This window comes from Diachasma alloeum, unplaced genomic scaffold (genome assembly GCF_001412515.2).
Source record: "Diachasma alloeum isolate Michigan unplaced genomic scaffold, Dall2.0 Dall_scaffold_00192, whole genome shotgun sequence".
NCBI lineage: Eukaryota > Metazoa > Arthropoda > Insecta > Hymenoptera > Braconidae > Diachasma > Diachasma alloeum.
Genome location: NW_021680357.1, coordinates 527,673 through 534,716, shown reverse-complemented (window position 1 = coordinate 534,716; position 7,044 = coordinate 527,673).

The window sequence follows — 7,044 nt, the reverse complement described above, 5'->3', positions numbered from 1 at the left end:
CTCCCGCCGCCACCCCCCGCCCTCTGTCCCTCAATAACCACCCCGAGGGTCCTACACAGACTGAAATATCCACATGCGCGTATACCCACTGATACTATGCTGATATTTTCCATTCCATCTGCCGTTTTCGTTTCTAACCGAATGTAAAGATCCCATATATGTACAAAACGTGATATGCAAAACTTTAACCGTACCCAATATACCTCGAAAATGTCACCCAAGTATCGTGCTTTTACCGCTTGCGTATAAAACCGTCGAAATAACATCCTATTCCCCTGGATACATCCGCTCTATCCCAATGAAATGGTTTCAGCTTTTGTTACTTAAGCCTATTGTGTACAGTAAATTCAATCGAATGTCTAAGGTTTTATTTTCAGATGGAATACACGTCTTGGGAGATGGCATTGAACAGATGCGATGAAAAAATACAAGAGTCGAGTGGAAAATCAGAGAGGACTTGCCGTTGTGCCCCGGCAGTTGTGAAGCTTTGAATTTTCCATTTATTTCGCGTTTTTTGTTGCGATGCAGTTTTTTTTTCAAGATTTTTCCGGTAGAGAAAAAGTTTCTGTTTTTTTTTGTACTGATTGTGGAAATAAGAAACTAGTTGGTTAAGGTGTTTGGGTATCTATTGTTCTCTTGAGAAAACCAGTCGCTGAACAAAAAAACGATATTGCAGTTACAAATTTTTAATCTATTTCGAGCATTTTCGTGTTCGAAAATTTTTTTTAATGAGTTTTCTATTTTTTCCCCATTTCTCCATTTTCTTAGTTTTCTCTTTTACTTTTTTAGCTTGTCTTTTGGGTAAATGAAGCACTCATTCACTCAGTTGTTATGTTCCTTCCCACAACGAAATGTATCGCCGCAACTTCAATCGTATTTGCCGCGCTTGCCCCTCCGCGATTCCTAACCTCGATCGCTATTCCAAGTTGCGTGCGCAGAATTCATATTTTCCATGAGTTTTTTAATTATTCCTTCTAAACAATTTTCCTAGGCCACTTGGATTATTTTTTTTATGGTCCTCCATAAAAGCTCCACTCAAGTGCGAAATTTCAGGAAAATGGCGACTTTTATTCTATTTTTAATTTATTTTTTTCGGAATTCCCATGAAAGTCCCTGATAAAATGCATCTTTTAGCAAAATTCCTGTGTTTCACTCATTCTCCTAGGCTATCTGAGATTTTGCATAGGAATTTAAAAAAAAATGAAAGATTGTATAAAAAAAAACATCAATTTCTTGAAATACCTAAATTTCGGGAGAAAAATTTCTTGCGTTGTTAAACTGCGAACATTCGAGAGGATAAAATTCTGGAGTAATTGAACATTAATTCAACATTAAATGAGCCAAGGTGTCAGGTCCGCAGGCACGAAAATTTTTTTTATATAAAACCCGCGAATTCTATAGAAAATTCTACTAGATTTCGATTTAAATTCCATTAAAAATTCCCTCAGTTCTTGGCTGATTCTCTTGAAGGATTCCGCAGCTTTACTGCGTATCCTTTTGGACGAAGATGTTCAAACAGAACGGTTTTATTGGAAAATTCAGCAGAAATTTATTTCTACCCAAATTTTTCTATGGAAACGTATTCTATAAGAATTCCTATTTATATTTTATTTTTTCATTAAAACCTTTGAGTGGAGGATTATACGGAAAATATCTCACCAGAATAAGCTAAAATACTAATCTTATCCATTAGAACATCATGACTAATAGCAATAGACATTTCAAGAGCGATAATTCAAGTGAAAAATGTAAATTTCACAAGTTATCGACAACTTCATTCCTCCAATAATTTACCAACCACATGAACCGATCCACATACCCATGACAATTGATTTACCCGATCGATTATATACTTTTCCCAGTGTCATTCCACACTCGATGCCTTTCCGTTCCCATTTTCTTTCATTTGTATATCCCATTTTTCCAATGTACGAAACGAGGGTAACACAGCACATATACATGAACCAACAAAACGGATCCAGTGTTTCCGCGACATGTGCCAAATTCTGAAGCTCCAGCGTTAGCCAACTCTTGAGTATTGGAAATACTACAAGCACGTGTTGATAAACGGTAATGTATATTCATTATTTTGTTACGTGGGACTGTATCGGAGAAGACAGCGAGTTGAATAGATGAGTTTCATGCAGAAGACGTATTACGTTCTATTACACAGATGTAGCTTCGTTACACGAAAGTTTCTTTTGAAAAAATCATTCAGAATTTTTGGACTACTTCCTGCACAATTTTTGAGTGTTGAACAAATGAACAATCTATTGCATTGAGAGAAAAAAGTAATTTTATCAAGAGAATTTTATTTGTACCAATAATTCTATTTGTACCAATTGGTTGTTAATTTTCAAATGAACATGATTTCATACTGAATACCAGTTATCTCTTCTTGAGATACATTTGATTGGGAGAAATTGAACTTCTCTAGAACTGAAGTTCCTTTTATTTGTCGCATTAATGAGAGTATTTGATTTCTTTCTAGCCAAAAGTTTGCCAACTCCAGAAATTGGTTGGTTTACTCAGAAATCAAAATTATTCTCATGACTAAAAACGTTGTTATCTCAATCAACACGATCATACGTTGTTCCAAGTAAATTATAATTGAAGTGAGCATTTCGTATGTCGAATCAGGATGAATATTGTTACGCGGAAAAAGCTTTGAGATTGTAGTAAGATGTCGTTGAGTTGAAAAAAGTTTATATTTCTTGACTAAAAAAAATCGCATTAGTTTACAATAACAGAATCACAGATTACGGCAATTCAACACAAACTTGGATATCACAAATTTCGTTCAATGTGATGTACGGAAAGCTCAATTTAAACATCGGCTTCATTCGAGAAAACAACATTCTATTCATTCCTCAATGTAATCATCTCCTAGCTACGAATTTTTTATCAATTCATGAAAGTAGGAAATTTCTCCACTGGATATTATATTAGGTTAAAAAAATAGAACTTTTCCATTTTTGTGGTGAATACGTGTGACTTGACGCCAAGGATGTTTATTTGATTCAAGTAAATATGTCTCAATAAAAAATAATTGATATTCACCGTAAGATCTTATTTATTTGAAATTCTTTCAACAATTCTTTCAACTTCTACGAAAACTATCATATTTTGGTAGAAACTTTCATTTTTTCCCACAAGCAAATTAATTCTGCACAACAAAAAGTCTCTTCCTTCGCCGATTCTCTTCCTTTGGTAAAAAACACATCAATAGATGCAATAATTACTGCTCCCTGTGCAGTCAAATTTGGCATTCCACGTTTGGTTAAAAAAATCATTCACCGTCACAGAAAAATTCCTACACACCTGTACACGATTGCGCAATATCAAGCAATTATCCACGTTCACGGGATAATTTTAGACAGATAACCGCAAAATATTACAGTATCGGCACAAATTACCCTCGCATTTAGTGAATTTTCCCGAGTGAGCGGCGAAAAAATCGCCATTCGTCTCGCACTTTTTCCCCCCGATATAACTTTTCTCACGATGTACCGCGGTGCCGGTAACCAGAAACTTTTTTTCCCCGTGCAAACAGCCAGTTTCTTAATCTCACTATAATACCTTCCAGAACCATGAGTAAAAGTCAATTTCCATAAGCTTAATCCCCACGGACACACGCTGAGATTGTCCGAATTCCTCATAAAAAATTCCATAATGAACTCCTCCAAGCCATCTCCATCCAATTTTTCATACCTGTCCATGTCATCCTTCTCCTCCCCCCTTATTACCCCGTCTCTCCAATCGAACAAATCCATAAGTATGTATATGCGCCGTATTACACAGTAGCAGTAGTCGAGCATAGCACCGAGGATAGCTATGCATGATCAAATACGTGTAAGTAGATGCAGAAGGAGTTGGAAAAGGAAAAGGGGGAAAATAGAGAGAGGGTTCGAGAGGGGTAGATATACATCTATCGCGTCTTCTATCGCAACAGATGCCTGTTGCTACGCGGCTTGCCAGGCCACAGCCATAGGCATCCCTCTTCCAGGCGTGGTGTGCCTATATATTTCGGTCTCACTTTTCTCCAACTCCCTTTATCCACCTTTCAACACTTTGCCTTTTCGACTCCTGCTTCGAACATTTTTATCTGTTTTTTTTTATTTCTTTTGATTTCGCATTGAAATGATCTCAAATTGATGGGCAAACATATTGATTCGTGGGGGCGGGTAGGGGTGATGGGATTATTTTTATTGGGTCAATCAATTTTTTTGATCATTGATATTCCTTTTTTCAATTAATTGTTTATCATCACTCATTGCCATGCATTGACATGGTCTCAAATTGATGGGCAAACATATTGATTCGTAGGGGTGATGGGATTATTTTTATTGGGTCAATCAATTTTTTTGATTATTGATATTCCTTTTTTCAATTAATTGTTTATCATCACTCTCATTGCCATGCATTGACATGGTCTCAAATTGATGGGCAAACATATTGATTCGTGGGGGCGGGTAGGGGTGATGGGATTATTTTTATTGGGTCAATCAATTTTTTTAATTATTGATATTCTTTTTTTCAATTAATTGTTTATCATCACTCTCATTGCCATGCATTGACATGGTCTCAAATTGATGGGCAAACATATTGATTCGTGGGGGCGGGTAGGGGTGATGGGATTATTTTTATTGGGTCAATCAATTTTTTTAATTATTGATATTCTTTTTTTCAATTAATTGTTTATCATCACTCTCATTGCCTCGCATTAACATGGTCTCAAATTGATGGGCAAATATATTGATTCGTGGGGCGGGTAGGGGTGATGGGATTATTTTTATTGGGTCAATCAATTTTTTTGATTATTGATATTCTTTTTTTCAATTAATTGTTTATCATCACTCATTGCCATGCATTGACATGGTCTCAAATTGATGGGCAAACATATTGATTCGTGGGGGCGGGTAGGGGTGATGGGATAATTTTTATTGGGTCAATCAATTTTTTTGATTATTGATATTCTTTTTTTCAATTAATTGTTTATCATCACTCTCATTACCAAAAGTAATACGACTGATGACAATCATGTCTTAATTTATCATCTGTTAAATTTTCCTATTACAATAAATGATTTGCCTGTGTTCTAATTACTATCTTCACTGAATAAGATTTTAATCCTAATTATAATTCAGTAGGGAAGTGGTAAAACGGTTTAAGTGGACTCATCTCCCAGTTGAGTTTTTTAGGAATATTTCGGACTCTAAGGGAGATAGCGAAATTTTTGTAATTAGAGCTGTTGTAGCTCTCAATCGGCTCTACAAAAAAGGTTATAACAAAAATTTTGCCATCTCCCTTAGATTCTGAGATATTCATTGAAAACTGGTCAATAGTCGAAATTGACTTGTACTGTTTTACCACTTCGCTACTGAATTCAATTTCTTCTAGAGCACACTTCAGAGGGTGAATTTCTGGAATTAAATGTTTGTTAATATTCTGGTGAAAGGGTCTGCCCAGTGATAGTTAATCTGTTGTTCATCTCAACAATATAATTTCGTCCTTAGAATATTTTCATCTCATGTTTTCAGGACCAAATTAAAAATTGAAACTTACAGTGATTCGAAGTTCCCTCCGACATAAAAGCGGAAAAATCCTCTTTCCAGTCTATTATCCCTTTCCGACCGTTTTTTCATTCCATTTTCATAATAATAATTTGAATCCGACCATAGGAATGAGGAGCACTGATAACCTTTTACCATATGATGGGAAAAATTGATTAAAAAAATTTTCAGGAATACGTGAAGAGATTTTTCTATTATCCGAATGAGATTTCGAATGACTTTTGTTTTGTGTGTTTGTTTTGATCACAAAAAAAACTTTTTAAGGATCTTCAACATAATTCCTCTTCATTCAATGTTGTAAGTTGTGAAGAATTAAGAAAAAAGTATATCTCTCTATATTATAAAAATTCAAATCGACTTCAGGCGATAAAAATTTTGTACCTAAAATTAAGATTGCACAATTGAGGGTCACAAGGGTCAAATAAGGGCGATAAGGGTCAGGATAAGAGCCACGAGGTTCCGAATTAGGGTCACAAGGGTCAAAATAAGGGTCAAGAAGATCAAAATAATGGTCATGAGGGTTAGAATAAGGGTCACGAGGATCGAAATAAGGATCATAAGGGTCAGAATAAGGATCACGACGTTCAGAATCAGGATCACAAGGATGAGAATAAGGGTAATGAGAGTCACAATAAGAGTCACAAGGGTCAGATTTGGAGCCACAAGAGTAGAATGAGGGTCACGAGGGTCACAAGGAGTATAATAACTAATAACAATAAGAATACAAATAACAATAAGAATAGAAAATAAAATAAAATAAAACAGTATTACCCAACTAAACAATTTCCCAGCAAAAAAGACACTTTTTTAATGAATAAAAATCGAAGATTCGTGATTCCAGAGCTCGACAGATAAGAACTTGGAAACGAAGAGGCGCCCCGACGCGTAATGAAGGACCGAAGAGACATCGATCGGCCCCATACACACACCCCCCGATACAGTGTGTATACGCACCGATACCATTTTCGTTGTTGAATGTGTAGTGCCTCTTCTCCATCGTCGACCACCTTCAAGAGTAGTAGTCTCCTCTGATGTATATGTGCGTTGAGTATTCGATGGTTATGCACCTGTGCTTATCCCCCCCCCTCCCCCTCCCCGAAGTTTGTCGTAGTTTGGACACGAGTGTAGAAGGTTCTGATGGGGGTGGGATGGAGGTCGAATGAAGGGGGGCGGCAGGGGGTGAGGGGTGCGGAAGAATATAAGAGAAGGGATGTCCCGAACCTACCTTAAATCGAAGTCGCATGGGGGACACACCCCGAAGTAGAACCGGAAGGGAGAGAGAGAGGGAAAATCTTTGGGGGATAAAGCCCCGAGGGGGCTGGAGGATGAGGAGGACACGCGCACCCTCTTCTCCTGAAACAGGATGTTACCTCCCTTTTTTCGTCCTCAGTATCTGGGCTTGAGGCGCTGTCCCTCCACCTCCCGCACACCTTTTCCAATATCTTATTTCGCCATAACCCACCCTCTCCCC